At 33.4% G+C, this 16,287-nt stretch overlaps 1 pseudogene; it reads right to left on the reverse strand.

The window, feature by feature from the left end:
* Window positions 1-5,642: 5,642 nt before the first annotated feature.
* Window positions 5,643-8,109, reverse strand: LOC132627345 (transcription factor bHLH162-like; annotated as a pseudogene).
* Window positions 8,110-16,287: the final 8,178 nt, after the last annotated feature.

Genomic DNA, 16,287 nt, shown 5'->3' on the forward strand with positions numbered 1-16,287 from the left:
TTGATGGAAGTTAATGAGGTTGGTTAGTGCTTCGTGGAAGTAATTGTTAAAAATATTTACTAACTTATGAGTATTTTTTTATATAAAATATAAATTTATTGGTTAAGTTTTGTAGTGATATTTTAAATATTTTATAATTCATATAATGGTATTACTGGGAGAAGCGGTAAATGGAATTTATATGTGGCAATATGCATGGAACCAATTTGACAAGTAGCAAGTCACTTGTCATTGTTTGAACTAATTTTTGTACCTATAAATGGCCTCTCATTAGCTCCAGCAAAGATACACACACAAAAAAAAAAAAAAAAAGAAGAAGAATCCCCCTCCTTTCATATAGCATCTCACGTCCCCCTCTCTCTAAAATATTTCCCAAAAAATAAGTTAGTTGCTCTTTCTTTTATTATCCTTATATAACTTGCTGGTATTAATTTAATTTTGCTGATTCCTACGTCCTCTAATTAAAATTAGAGAAGGACTTGTTTAATTCTGGGAAAATATTTCACATTGCTGAAATAGTTTCTTAGAACAGTGCCTAGCACGACTCAAGTTATATTTACTAAATATATTATCGTAGTAATATTTATATTTTTCATTACTGTTATTTAAAATACTATTATAGCTATATTATATTTTCAGTAGTATTAATTGGCTAAATAATAAATATTATTTATTATTATACTGATTTATTTTGTGAATTTCCCAACAATCTAAGAAATTAGGGCAAATAATATCTCTTGTGAAATTAGTGATAATACCGATGTTAGTATTGTTATAGCTGCTCCTGTTCCTGTCATCTTGCCACATGTTCATGGTGTTGCAGATGCATTAATATGTCCACAATTTAGCCAAATGATGATGCCAAAATTCAGGTATGTAAATGGACATGGTTACAAGCCCAAAACCAATAATAAAACCTTCATGGAAAATACATCTCATGCAAGAGAATATTTACGAGAAACGACAATCCCGTTAAGTCAAAAATAAATTTGACTGAAGCGGATGATATAATTATTCTAGTCATTTCAGAAATAAATATTGAGGCCCATGTGATAGACTCTGGTGCTACTAGGCACATTTGTGTAAATAAAAATAATTTTGTGTCATACACTCAAGTTGAGAAAGGAGAAGAAATTGTTTATCTTGGTGACTCAAGGACAACTCAAGTTCTTGGGAAAAGAAAAGTTCTTCTCAAATTCACATCTGGTAAAATTCTAGCATTGAGTGATGTGTTGCATGTTCCTAATATCTGAACTAATTTGATTTCTGTGGGATTATTAGGAAAAGTTGGGATGAAGGTATCTTTTGAAAAAATGAGGTTGTGTTGACCAAAAATAATATTTTGGTGGGCAAAGAATCTTGTAACGGTGGTCTATTTGTGCTTAATGTTTCTACTGATATTTGTGAAAATGTATTTACTTCTGCTTATATGGTTGAATCTATTTCTTTGTGGCAAGCTAGACTGAGACATGTTAATACCGCATGTATAAAGAAAATGCAATCGCTTGGTTTAATATCTGGTTTAGATTCAAATAATTTTGATAAATGTGAAATATGTGCTGAAGCTAAAATTACTAAAAAGTCATGTTTTTCAGTAAATAGAGAAACTGAATTATTATCTTTGATTCACACTGATTTAGGTGATTTAAAGCAGACTATGACTAGAGGTGGTAAAAGATATTATGTGACTTTTATTGATGATTTTTCTCGATTCACTAAGTTGTACTTGCTTAGAAATAAAGATGATGCTTTTAATGCTTCTATTTCTTATAAGTTTGAAGTTGAAAATCAACTTAGTAAAAAAATCAAGAGAATTAGATCTGATAGAGGTGGAAAATATTTGTCCTTAAATGCTTTTTGTGAAAAAGAAGGTATTATTCATGAAATAACTCCGCCTTATTCACTCAGAGTCTAATGGAGTAGCTGAAAGAAAAAATAGAACATTGAAGGAAATGATGAACTCTATGTTAGTTAGTTCTAATGCACCTGATAATTTGTGGGGTGAACCTATTTTATCTGCATGTCACTTACAAAATAGAATTCCTCATAAAAGAACTGGCAAAACTCCTTATGAATTGTGGAAAGGTTATAGACCTAATTTGAAATATTTAAAAGTGTGGGGGTGCCTTGCTAAAGTTCTCTTACCTGAACCTAAAAAGAGAAAAATAGGTTCTAAAACTGCTGACTGTATGCTTATTGGATATGCTGAACATAGTGCTGCATACAGATTTCTTGTATTAAAAAGTGATGTGCTTGACTGTAATACTATAATTGAGACGAAGAATGCTGAATTTTTGAACATATTTCTCGACTGTCTGATAAAATTTCTCATGGACCTGTTGAAAGAAATAATGAGAGTACCTCTAATGAGGAGCTGAGAAAGAGCAAACGGCTCAGGAAGGAATATTTTTCATATGGAAATGATTTTCAAACTTTTCTTATCAATAATGAACCATCAAATTATTTTGAAGCTATATCTTCTTCTGAAGCTAAATTTTGGAAAGAGGCAATAAAATTTGAAATTGATTCTATTATGAAAAATAATACATGGATTTTGACTGATTTACCTCCTGGTGCAAAACCTATTGGTTGTAAATGGATTTTCAAAAAGAAGCTTAATCTTGATGGCTCTATAGAATATAGAACTCACTTAGTTGCAAAAGGATTTTCTCAAAAGCAAAATAGTGATTATTTTGATACATTTGAACCAGTGACTAGAATTTTTTCTATTCGAATTTTAACTGCCTTAGCATCAATTCACAAGCTTTTTATCCATCAAATAGATGTAAAAATAGTTTTTTTAAATGGTGATTTAGAAGAAGAGATTTATATAGTTCAACCTGAGGGATATATTATTCCTGAAATAGAAAATAAAGTTTGTAAATTAATGAAATCACTTCGTGGCCTTAAGCAAGCTCCTAAACAGTGGCATGAGAAATTTGATCAAGTCTTATTGAGAGATGATTTTTCTTCTGTTGAAGTAGATAAATGTGTTTAGACTAAAGTGATAGACGATGATTATGTGATAATATGCTTATATGTTGATGACATGCTCATATTTGGTACAAGTTTAAATATTGTGGAGAGTACCAAATTATTTTTGTCTACTAATTTTGATATGAAAGATCTAGGTGAAGTAAATATGATATTGGGAGTTAAAGTTACAAGGAGTGATGATAATATATTGTTGTCACAAGAACATTATGCGGAGAGACTTCTTAAGAAGTTTGACTGTTTTGAGGTGGCACCTGTGGCCACTCCTTATGATGCTAATTCTCAATTGAAAAAGAATAATGGTGACCAATTGCTCAGTCTAAATATGCTCAGATTATTGGGAGTCTGATTATTTAATGATTTTTATAAGGCCTGATATAGTCTATGATGTGTGTAGACTGAGTAGATTAGATATACTCATAATCCCAATCATGAGCATTGATCTGCATTAATTAGACTAATGAAATATTTGAGAGGAACCATGAATTATGATATCATGTATAGTGGATTTCCCTCTACTTTAGAAGGGTATTGTGATGCAACCTGGATCTTTGATTCAGATGAGACAAAATACACTAATGGCTATGTGTTCACCCTTGGTGGTGGAGCAATTTCATGGAAATCAGCTAAGCAGACGATCATTGCTAGATCGATTATGGAGTCAGAGTTTGTAGCTCTGGAGTTAGCTGGATCTGAGGCTGAGTGGCTGAGAAATTTCTTAGCAAGTATCCCTTTAACGAAGGATGAATTGCCTCCTGTGTTTATGCATTGTGATTGTCAAGCGACAATAGCTATTGCAAAGAATAAATCTTATAATTGTAAGAGCAGACACATGAATTTTAGACATGATGTCGTTAAGCAGCTGCTGAGAGATTGAATAATTTCCATTGATTATGTGAAGTCAGAAATGAATTTGGCCGACTCACTGACTAAACCAGTGGGAAGAAAATTAATTCTACAAACATCAAAAGAGATTGGGTTAAGGTCATATGATTGTCAATAGAGATGGTAACCCAACTTAGGTGATTGGAGATCGCATGAAGTAGATTCATATGGGTAATAGCAAGTCGATATTGGCTCTGCGCACTTAAAGAGAGTGCTTGAACTGCTACTAATTGTAAGGATGAGTTATTAACTCTTAATGAATTCATAGTCCTTATGGTTGGTGTATTTAAAGCAGTATACACTTGATGAATTCACTTATATGAGAGTGGAGTGGGACCGCTCCTATGAGACGTTGGCCTAGTCTCTAGAGCTCTCATGAATAATTAGGCACGCGCATGGCCTAGAGCGCAAAATCGCGTTGAACGACAAAATTACGGAGTCGAAATGTGATTGATAAAGTCTTTGACTTAAAACAAGAATTATTGATTTATAGAAATTTTATATTTCACCAATAATTCTGTAAATTAAATTTTATCGGTCTAAGTTTGATTCATAGCCCAAAAAGCACCAAACCTACTGCATTTCAGACATACAAATCCAAACAAATTTTACTCTTCTATTTAAAAATTCTTTAAAATAGTGAGGGATTGTGGTGATATTTTAAAGATTTCTATTTTATAATTTATATAATGGTATTACTTGGAGAAATGGTAAATGGAATTTATATGTGGCAATATGCATGGAACCAATTTGACAAGTAGCAAGCCACTTGTCATTGTTTGAACTAATTTTTGTACCTTATAAATAGCATCTCATTAGCTCCAGCAAAGATAAAAAAAAATAAAAAAAAATAAAAAAAATCCCCCTCCTTTCATATAGCATCTCACGTCTCCCTCTTTCTAAAATATTTAACCCAAAAAATAAGTTAGTTTCTCTTTCTTTTATTAGCCTTATATAACTTGCTGGTATTAATTTAATTTTGTTGATTCCTGTATCGTCTAATTAAAATTAGAGAAGGGCTTATTTGATCTTGGAGAAACATTTCACATTGCTGAAATAGTTTCTTAGAACAGTGCCTAGCACGACTCAAGTCATATTTACTAAATATATTATCGTAGTAATATTTATATTTTTCATTACTGTTATTTAAAATACTATTATAGCTATATTATATTTTCAGTAGTATTAATTCGCTAAATAATAAATATTATTTATTATTATACTGATATATTTTGTGAGTTTCCCAATAAGTTTTACATATAAAATTTTTGAAACCATAGTTTCAAACCATGAGATGAAATGCATATTCAAATGCTTGTTTCATCTCATGGTTTCAAACCATATGTCCAAACGCCTACTTAGTATAATGGTAAACGGTAATTTTATTAAATTTTTAGTTCAAGAATTTGCAATATGAAGTTATATGTAGATGCTACCATTACTAATTGGAATAAAAACTTCAAAAATTTAGAATAGTCTAAATAAAAAGAAGAGAAGGAGAATGGAGTAGGTTTAAGCTTTCATTATAATCCTCTCCATTTAAATTTATCCCAAGGCAAGGTCTAAGGATAAAATATTTAATGCTATGTATTATAAATTTTAATACGTAAAATATATTTTGTACATGTATATCTATTCAATCGGTTCAGTAATTTTTTGATTTTTTTTTATAAAAAAAGAAAACCACCCTAATTATTGGTGCGGTTATAAAGTTATATTGAAACATTCGGTTTTATTAAAAAGAACTTAAAAATCGGTTCAATGCAGTATAATTCGATCGGTTTAATCGGTTTTTGAAAAACCATTGACACCCCTGACTTAGGCATAAGCCTCATGGATCCAAGGCCTACACCCGAGCCCCAAAAAAGCCTTTCAGAACAAACAAAGCAACAGTTGAAAGAGAGCTAAGAAAATCAAGATACTAAACTTAGGAGATGAATTTTTTCCATCTTGAATAATTGAATAAGATAAGCTAGACCTATTATAAGTGTTTTTACGATTTAGCTAAAAAATATTACATTGATTGATTCAAAAAAATCGGTGCACCCAATAATCTAATGAAATTTTTATTTATTTTACAAAATTTGAACATCCTTACGAAATTTCTGGCGCCGCCACTACCACGGCTTGAATAAGAGAAGCTACTCCAGCTTTACAAGGAGCTTGGAATTTCTTAAACATTCTGCGTATAACTATAAAAGTTTAGATTTTGACTTGGTATTGGTAATAACTCTACATCATCAAATCCTAACAGTTCAGACTCAAATATATAGTCCCACAAATGTAGTTGGGATTCCATATCATTGCCATGAGATGATCCATAAATCAACTCCTTAAGCTTATCATTCAGAGTTGTAGTTTTAGATTCCACTGTTGAACTCCTGTTGATCTACACACAAAACAAAAAAAGCAACAAATTGTCATGCTTTTTTACTCATTATGCAAAAGAATTGCTTGTTCATATCCATTTTTTGAGGTTATCTTTAGTACTGAATCCTTAATTTTACACTTGGGATGTGATACGACAAAAGTCAAATTCCAATATTTATTTCTTGAAAATGACATATATTTGGGAAAAATGTCTTCTGGTGTTTGGTTGAAGAGGGAAAAATATTTTTTCGAAACAAAAAAAAAACATTTACTAAGATTGATAATAATATTAGCCAACCAGAGTGTCTGGATGAAATATTGAGTATTAAAGACTAATAATAATATTAGTTTTTGGTTGAAACAATGAGTTAAAATTAGTTGAGAATTGTAAAGAAAAGTAAATTTCGTCCAAAAATGCAAGGACTCAATTTTCCCTTTTGGTGAAACATGTTTTTTCTGGAAAATATTATCTGGTGATCTGACTTATTTTTCGGAGAACATTTTGCGCAAAATATTTTCAATTATACCAAACACACCCTAATAAATGCATGTATACTGACCTTAGTTTCATAAGAAATCTGCAACATAGAGTTCCCATTGACTGAAAAGTTGGCGCACACAACTTCAATACCTTCCTCATGCAATAACCGAATGATGTTATAAAAAGTGGCTAAATTGTCAAGGCTAATTATTAAAACCACGACCATGTTTGGGCCCATTTCATGGACTTGGATCTGAGGGATTGACTTGGTACTTGGGTTGGGCTCATTAGTTGAATTGAATGATCTGGGCCTTTTTCTACTACTGCTCATCTTTAATTCTTCCAGGTACATCTTGTTTTCTCTAATTTCATTTCGAAGCTTTTTATGTACTTCTCTGCAGCATCTATTTGATCAGGCAATGCCATTGTTTCCTGCAACATTCAATACAAATGATGTATTAAGATGCTATTGCATGTGATTAGAAGGAGAGGATGCCAATACACTAGTGATTTCTTTCCAACCATCTATTCAAGATTTGGTCGATAGAGTTATATTCAGTATTTTTGCTGGTGAGCAGTAACATGTAACCTATCAAATTAGTCACACCACAAGCTAGTACGTCCAAACACCATAGTTATCAAAAAAGAAAGAAGAGGATGATCCTCACTCACAAGAGTTGGATGATGACGTAAGAGTGATCCAAACCAGAGGTGGATCATGAATTATAGTAGGTTCAATTATGTCTGTAATGTACGAAACTCATTATACATTATACTTTTAAAATTATAAGTTCAAAATTTAGTATTATCAATTTTCGTGATTTCTCAACTAGCAATTAGCCACTAATTAAGAGAGAGTTAGGTGGCGAAATGAGGAGAGAGATTGGATTTATAGTAACGGTTATGAATTTTAAAATAGTGGCAAAAATAGCTTACACTTGCGGATTTAACTGAATCTAATATTTAATACGAAACATGAACAAGAAATAGACTTCAAATCATGAAAAAAGGAACAAACCTTAGAGGCATGAGAAGGAAGCAAGGAATTAAGATGATTACAGAGATTCTTCATATGATTCCTTCTATTCTTCTCCACATACTTCCTTTCCATTTTTGGACCTGCCGGAGCTGAACTAGACCTCCAACAGCCTTCTATTTTTAGAAACTTTTCTCCAAATGTTTCTTTGTAACTTTATTTTCTGCCCTATTTCAAGAAATGAAAAGAATATTGTAGATAGTCAAGAACCACTTTAGTTCCCACAATTGAATAATTTATTATATAACTCCTTTTATAGACTCCACAAGGCCACTGTTTCTATTGGGGTCAACAAGAGCATGAATAAAAAAAGAGTCAGTGACGTTACTTATCAGTACGTCATGTAATTGTCATTTCTCATTCTCCAGTCAATAAAATAAGAATTTATATTGCTTATGATAATTTAGAATCTTTTTTTTTGCATTACAATATTAGGTTAATTGCTTAAAGTATATATTTAAATATTACTTATAATTATCTATAACGACATAATAATACAAAATATTAATACATAAAGTTTAAAAATAATTGCGACAATGTGAAAGAATCAATAATATCTGGTCGGTCATGAGTTAAATTCAATGTACCAACCAACATCATTTGACTTGGGAGTGAGCCGTTGAAACACGTGGGTTTGTTTGAGCACTTACTAGATGCTTCATTTATTCTATGTTACAACTTTTTTCAACTAGGACATAATATGTCCAAAGGAACGTACATCACCGGTTACGATCCAACTTGAAAATATTTCGTTCCAAGAAAGTTCTTGCAACAAAGAAATTGCAAACTTAGCTAAATTATGAGTAATCATGTTACACCTTCTAGTAGTAATGTCAAATGGACGGGTTAGGCTAAAATTGACCAAATTAAAATAGATTGAGGTGATAAATGGATTGGGCTAACATTGACCCAAAAGTTACTTGAGCTGAAATGGGTTAGGTCATGACCCGCCCAACTTGACCCAATTTTTTTTGAAGGGTCTATTTTCTGAAAAAACATTTTCGTGAAAAATATTTTCTAGAAATACATTTTTTGCAAAAAATATTTACACAGATTTTTCAAAAATATTTTTGAGGAAAACATTTTTCATGTTAATATTTTCGAGCAAAATATTTTTTGTGAAAACTATTTCCCTTCATATTAAGCACACTACAAACTTATAAGATACATATACAAGAAAAGTGTATACATAAAAAAATAGAGTAAACTCAAGCAATAAACCCAAATTTAAGTAAATCTTAAAAACGGGCTAGAATTGTGCTAAGTTGGAGATCACTTTAAAATGGGTTATGTTGGATTGAGCTAAAATCAGCTCAATGCGAAATTATCTTGAGCCCAACCCATAAAATTTTGGGCCAAATTTGACACTCCTACCTTCTAGGAATATGGAAAAACACAACACGTTCGAGACAAAAGTCATGTTTCAAATATCTTTACAAGCTAGATCCACGTCCCAAGTAGCCGTCACATTTTTCTTCAAAATATCCACAACACCTTTCGCATCAGAGAAGATATAAATTTTTCCCCATCCATGTTGTACGAATCCGGAACCAAAATGGCCAAATAAAAGACACATTGAATCAAAATACCCCAAAAAAAAGAAGGCACAAAAGTACCTTTAATGCAGTAAAATACTACGTTAAAGGACTTAACCGTGCCGTGGCGTCACGGTCAAGTCCTTTAACGCAGTATTTTACTGCGCAAAAGGATATTGCCTCTCTTCTTTAGCGCAGTAAAATACTGCGCTAAAGACCCTGACATAAACCCCAACGGGTTCTAGCACTGGTCCCCTCCACCATAAAAAAAATAAATTCAAAAACACTATTAGAGGCCTTTTTAAGGTGGACGCCACTTCAAAAAACGTCGTTTTCTATTAAATTTCATCGGAAAAAGTTGAGATTTTCGGTATATTCAAGTTAAGGAGCAAGATTGTAAGCTCGAATTTTAGAAAAAAGCGGCGTACAACTCGATCAAAACAACCCTACAACAAACTTCGATCAAGGTATTCTACTATCAACTTTTTTATTATTTTGTTAAATACATTATATCCTAAGCATGTTTAATGTTTAATAGTCTTGAATTTCAATTTTTTTTTTGAGCTGTTGATCTTCGCTGTTGGCAGTTTGCTACGGGTTTTTTTTTTTTTGTTAATTTATTATTTGTTAATTGTTAATTTGTTAATTGTTTATGAGTTTTTAATTTTTAATTGTTTATGAATTGTTTAATATAGTAATCTACTATTATTTGCAAAATATGCCATTATTAATTAATTAGTTGTTAATTATTGATTATGAATTGATATTTGTTAATTATTTATGAATTATTATTTTGTTAATTGATTATGAATTGTTAAATTATGAAAATGTTACTTTATTTAATTGTGAAATTGTTTATCCCATGTTAATAATTAAATAAATTAGTTTATTATTTCTTTAATTGTAGTTAGTAGAACAATAGTAATTAGATATAATTATTCACAAAATATAATATAACATAATTCACATATTCTCTATAAATGATTAATTAATTGATATAATTTCTCTTTAATTTCAAGAAAAATGAATAGTTTAGTTTCTATAGACCCGACTCTTTCATGGATCCGAATGTTCACCCAGGGCCAAATGATAGATCAGTACTTTCTTTGGAAGACACTCATAGGTCAGAGTTATTATGGACCGGTGCTATAGGGATAACGACTAGGCTCTGTCCCCATAGGCTGCAGAGAGCGTAGACTCTTTTACGCGAGAGCACCCTCCTCTCCCCCCCCCCCCCCTCCCCCGCATTTTAGAGATATTGTTTCGGGGCGGTATATATCGTTGTGTGTCCGTTGGTCTGGTACAACATGATTGGGGGCTCATTACGGCCATGGCTAAGCGTTTGAGGCCTGAGACACATACCTTCTATCTTCGCACTGGTGAGGCCATGATTACACTTCAGGATGTGGAGGTCCGATTTGGATTGCGGGTAGATGGAGAGCCATTATACAATCGGTACGAGCCTCCTCTTGGTAGGATATGGGTGATGGAGTTGAATAGGCTCACCCACTTCGTGCCTGGTGCTGCGACCTATATATCGGGACAAAGTCAGGTGAAGATTAGTGCACTCTTCACTTATTTGCTGGTAGAGCCTCTTATTGAGGATGATACTCAGCAGGACATTATTGATCGTCATGCCCGCTTGTATCTGCTTATTATATTCGAGGGCATCTTGTTCGCGAACACATCAAGTGCTTATGTCAACTTACGATATTTGGCCTTCTTGGAGCATCTGGACCGCTTGGGAGACTACGGCTGGGGCAGTGCTGTTTTGGCGTACCTCTACCGATGCCTATGCCGAGCGTCAATTGGTCGTATCAGAGATGTGTGTGATTTTTTTGCTCTTCTCCAGGTAATATTTTCAGTGTGCGTTCTTTTCATGTAAACAAACCTCTTGAAACGACTACTAAAATCATATTTTCTAATATCGTTTTCAGTTATGGGAGTGGTAGAGGATGCTGCCTTTTCCGCCCATACCTAGGCATCACCTCGGTATTGACATGACCTACGTGAGGAGGTGGATGGCAGGTTTTGACTGGGATGTGGATATGCACCGCAATATTATTTCATTCTGGGACTAGCTAGATCAGATGACGGACGATGCAACAAAATTATTTAACTTTACATTATTAATTTAATGAAACGTCTTTTCTACTTGGTAATCACTAATTTGTATCTATATTTTTATACAGGTATTTATATAGACGCCTTACGCTGCTATTTTGGATGGGTTACCAGCCTTTTTCAGGACAGGTTAGGCCGTGTGAAGGTCGCGGTGTCCATTGATACACCTAGACACTGTTGAGGACCACATGCTCGAGCGCGTTTTAAGAAAGTTTGGGCATACACAAAATATACCCCTTGACATTCGTCATGAGCTCCGACACTACCAGCAGCCAGTGGGATGATCGAGCCACTGTTGATAATGTATTTCTGGCTTTCATAGGTGTTCAGCTCCAGCGTTTGCAGGACATGTTGGGGACTTTAGCGGTGGTCGGTCATACGACTCCCATCATGGATTACATGCACTGATATCATGGGATCACACCTAGCTTTGCGTCCCGCGAGAGATGTAGGATATGCAGCACTCGCGGGTGTCACACCCCTTTTTAACCCCGGAGAGTTAAAGTAGAAGTACGACATATTGGAGATTCCTATTTTGTTTGTTGTTAAGGAGTCGCCACCTAATTATTTATGGTGAATTAGGACACCTAAAGTTTATTAAAGTAGTTATCTAAAGTTGATATTATTGTAAAGTCTGCGAAACTTAAGATTCTAGGTAAGGGTTCAATTAGTCTGAAGGGAAGGTATTAGGCACCCTTTAAGACCCATTAACAATGGTTAACCGACCGGACTAAAATCTAATTAGGCTAAGTGTAAAATATAATATTATAAGAGAAAAAAAAAACGTAGCTTTGTAAATGTGGCTAAAGTTATAGATAGACATACAAGAATGCTATTTAAAATAGAACTTATAAAAAAAACAATAATTTGTATAAAAGAGTATTTTTAATGCTATTTTGAAATACAACTTATAAATGTTGTTAAAGTTTTAAATGAAAGTGTAATAGTGTTGTTTAAAATAATACTTGTAGAAAACATAATAATTTGTGTATAGTTAAAATAAACTAAAAGAAACGGAATATGTGATGTTTATATGTATTTGGAGAAAATGAGCTATGCCGACTCACAAACTAAAAGAGTTATTGTAAGATTAATGTTGAATAAATTTTAAAGGTTTCATATAAAGACTAGTAGTTTAATATATATTGTGCAAAGGTTGATTAATGTTGAATAAATTTTAAAGGTTTCATATAAAGACTAGTAGTTTAATATATATTGTGCAAAGGTTGCTTCAAACAAAAATATGTATTTCAAATGTTGAAAAAGAATCGAAGTGAAAGGTATCCGTTAAAACTAATAGGCTTTTATTCCTTAGAATAAATTAATGTTAGTGTGAGATTTATTATGTTTTAAACTTCTAAGATAGTAAGAGTGAATGTTGATTCTTTTAGCTTGAAGATATGTTAAGCATACCGTTTTGAAAAAAAATCAATTACTCTAAGTAAATATTGTAGATATTATCAACAATTTTAGAAAATAGAATTGAATGTAAGTTTTAAGGAATTAACTACCCATAACTAAACTAAAACCCTTAATATTACTAAAATCTATCTTAATTAACAAGCATAAATGTTAGTTATACAAAGCAAATAAGAATACACACAAAAAAAATAAGGAAGAGAGTAAAAGAGTAAATGGGTTTGGCCCATTATTAAGGCCCAGCTGAACTATTCATGCTTATTGGGCTTAGGCCCAATCATTTCCTCTGTATTGCTGCTGTAGACTGTCTTGTCTATTGGGCTTTGGCCTAGATTTTGTTTTCTTATTGGGCTGCGGACAGAAGCTGGACAGGAAGGAGGAATTTCGTTGGGCTTTCAGCCCAACGCCGAATACGGGAGGAGACGAAATCCCTCGGACTCGTATGCGGTGTTCATGCATAAAACGAAAGGAAACGATTAGTATATGATCAATGAATATGTAAAATATACACTCAAAACAGATCAGTAGATTGTGTATATATTGCGTATATTTAGGTATATCTTATGCATATACATTCATAAGGATGTATAGGCTAAGTATACCTGTCGTATACATACATATACATAATCGATACAAGTATACTTAGCAGGTAAAAATGAATAGATGCGGAAATATAACATGTTTTATGGGGCTACTTGAATCAATTAGCACACAGAATATCAACTAATCCAGCAGACAGGTTAACTATTTTATCATCATCTCTAGTGGCTTATTGTACTCAAATAGAACCAAACATAATAATCTAATAAACTGCTGCCCAGTAAAGGTAAGAGAAAATATATACTATACAGTCTCACAAGTACCCGAACCAGTGCATTGCGTGTGTTGCAATAATCAAACATGGAAATCCGGCATGCACTCAGCAATATTCATGAGAACATTCTCCAGATTAGCAACAAAGAAAGGTGAGATGAACATATATCTAACTAGCAAGCAGACTTGATTGCTACCAATTAACATAACTGCTAGATCTTGTAGATCACTCATCGAGGCATGAATCAAACGAATTATCATGTAATATTTTTTAGAATGTCAAGCTAGGTATGGGAATTCAGATCAAATACACATGACAAAGCAATTGAACACATGATGGCAGACAGCCCAAATGATAATCTCTCACCATAGTTATTCTAGTATCTCAATGACCAAACCAAACATTCATCTATACATGGACTTATACTTAGTCAGGATGAACATCAAATGTGCATGGAAAGGGGAGGACAACCCACAGTAATACGCTGATCAGGTTAGGACAAAACAGCATTATAACAAGTGTCTAATAATGAGGTCATGAAGAGTTAGTGTAATCCACTGGGTGTGTACAGACAGAAAAGAGACAATTTCTCAGATTCTCTTAGCAAATGGATGTTTAAGCTGAGTTATTTGATCTTGATAACTTAAGGGGAACAGTCTCTTTATAAGTTCATAGATTGTATTTAAGATGATCTGCAAGTATTTTCCGAAGAAGAAACATGTACAGATACTGGAAAAGGAAGGAGTTAAACCTGGCATACTAGGATCCTTAACTTCATTCTAGGTAAAACACATATAGCATATATCATTTATCCACAAGATCATGCGTAAATTTAGAAACCAAGAAACTGTTTTAATGGAACATAATGTATGCATGTTTAACACTGTTGGAGATGAAACAAAGATCAATGATAGGTTCAAAATTCTCAAAAAGAATCGACACACAAATAATGCTAGTGAGTATATAATGCAAGCAAGCTTGTCGTAAACCTTAAATAACATAGTCAATTACTGCAGACATATGAATGGTGCTTAGACAATCATAGGCATATATTTAAATCGTACAGGCTCTTTACAAGCTAAATTTTGGCTCAACTAATCCTAGAGAAATCAGATATTTGTAACTGGATGATGAAGGTAAGAAAGGGACAGGGCAGATTTTAGCATTGCGCTATATTCTACTTCTTCTATATGGTTTTTTTGATTGATCGAGTGAGAGGGGAGAGTTACAGCCTCATAGTCTGAAACGATGTATTTCTGTAAAAAACTAGGACTGGGCAGTACCAAATTAATTAGCAAACAACATCAACATGTCATATAAATATTTCATCATATCTAACCCCAAACAGATTGCATTCGTGTCAGGTTATATTACTTGAACAAATAGGGTAAAAGAGAGACAATGCTGGCCTGTTTTAATCATATACATAATATACCTAAGATATACACACCATGGTGTGTATATCAGATGTATATCGAATGTATACCTTCGTCTTATCTTGATAGCTCACTGTATACCATATGTATATTCGGCTCTAAATGGGTTCTAAGTTCTGGAAATTCAGTCTAAACATCCAGACTACAGTATACGTCTTTCAAATTCATTTTTAGCGATTAACATTCTATCCTAGCAGCTCCCAAACATCAAAGAGATAATATGACAGACAACGAAACTACATAACTAAAATAGCAGAATCAGCTAAAGATTTAACTAAAGCAAGAACTAAAGACTAGAAGTAATAAATGTATCGAGGTTTACCTGTTTTGTGCGCAGTGAAATGGGTGTCGACGTCTCGAATCTATGCTCGAACTCGAACGAACCCGAACCCGATTAAAGTAATTAAAGTTTCAAAACGAAGAAATGGAACTAGAGTAATTGTTCCCCCCCACGGCTAAAGTTCACCGGGAAAGGAAAATCAAGTGTGAAAGATGGTTTGTATCCCTCAAAAATACCGAATCCCCGTGTCCCTCCCAAGACTGAAAATAATTCCCTTTTTCCAACAAAAATGTTCTGTTTTAAAGGGGGTTAAAGACCAGAAAACAAAAATCAAACTTTGTCACGAATCCCTCCTCCCCAATCCGTGTCCCTAAACATTGAATCAATTCCCCCAAAAAAAATCTGAAAATCCCCCCCTTTGATTAGTGGCTTTCCTTCCTTTTATAGGGGTGTGATTAGGGTTTAAGAAAAGAGGAAAAGGAGCGTATGAGGTGAGGAGCGGTGTGGGGAACAAGGAGACAGGTGTGGGGGACAAGAGGAAGTGGAAGGCAGAGAACGTGGGGAGCAGAGGCGAGTGGGAGAGAGCATGAGGAGGCGAAGTGGGAGAGAAAGGAAGGGAGAGAAAAAGGAGAAGATGATGATGAAGGAGGCGGAAATGAGGGAGAAAAAGAGAAAGAGAAAGGGGTAGGGCTGAAGGATATTAGGTTTTTTAGGAAAATGAGATTGGTCCGGGTCGGGTAGAAATTAAATGGGTATTGGGCAGGTCCGTTTGGGCTGGCCTATTAATTTAAATATGGGCTGATAATGTGGGTTGAGTATTAAAGATGTGGCCTAATTATTTGGGTATGAAAAATGATATTGTATTTGTATTTTGGGCCATTAGTTTGGCTAAAAAAAAATATTGGTCCTTCCT

This window comes from Lycium barbarum, chromosome 1 (assembly GCF_019175385.1).
Source record: "Lycium barbarum isolate Lr01 chromosome 1, ASM1917538v2, whole genome shotgun sequence".
NCBI lineage: Eukaryota > Viridiplantae > Streptophyta > Magnoliopsida > Solanales > Solanaceae > Lycium > Lycium barbarum.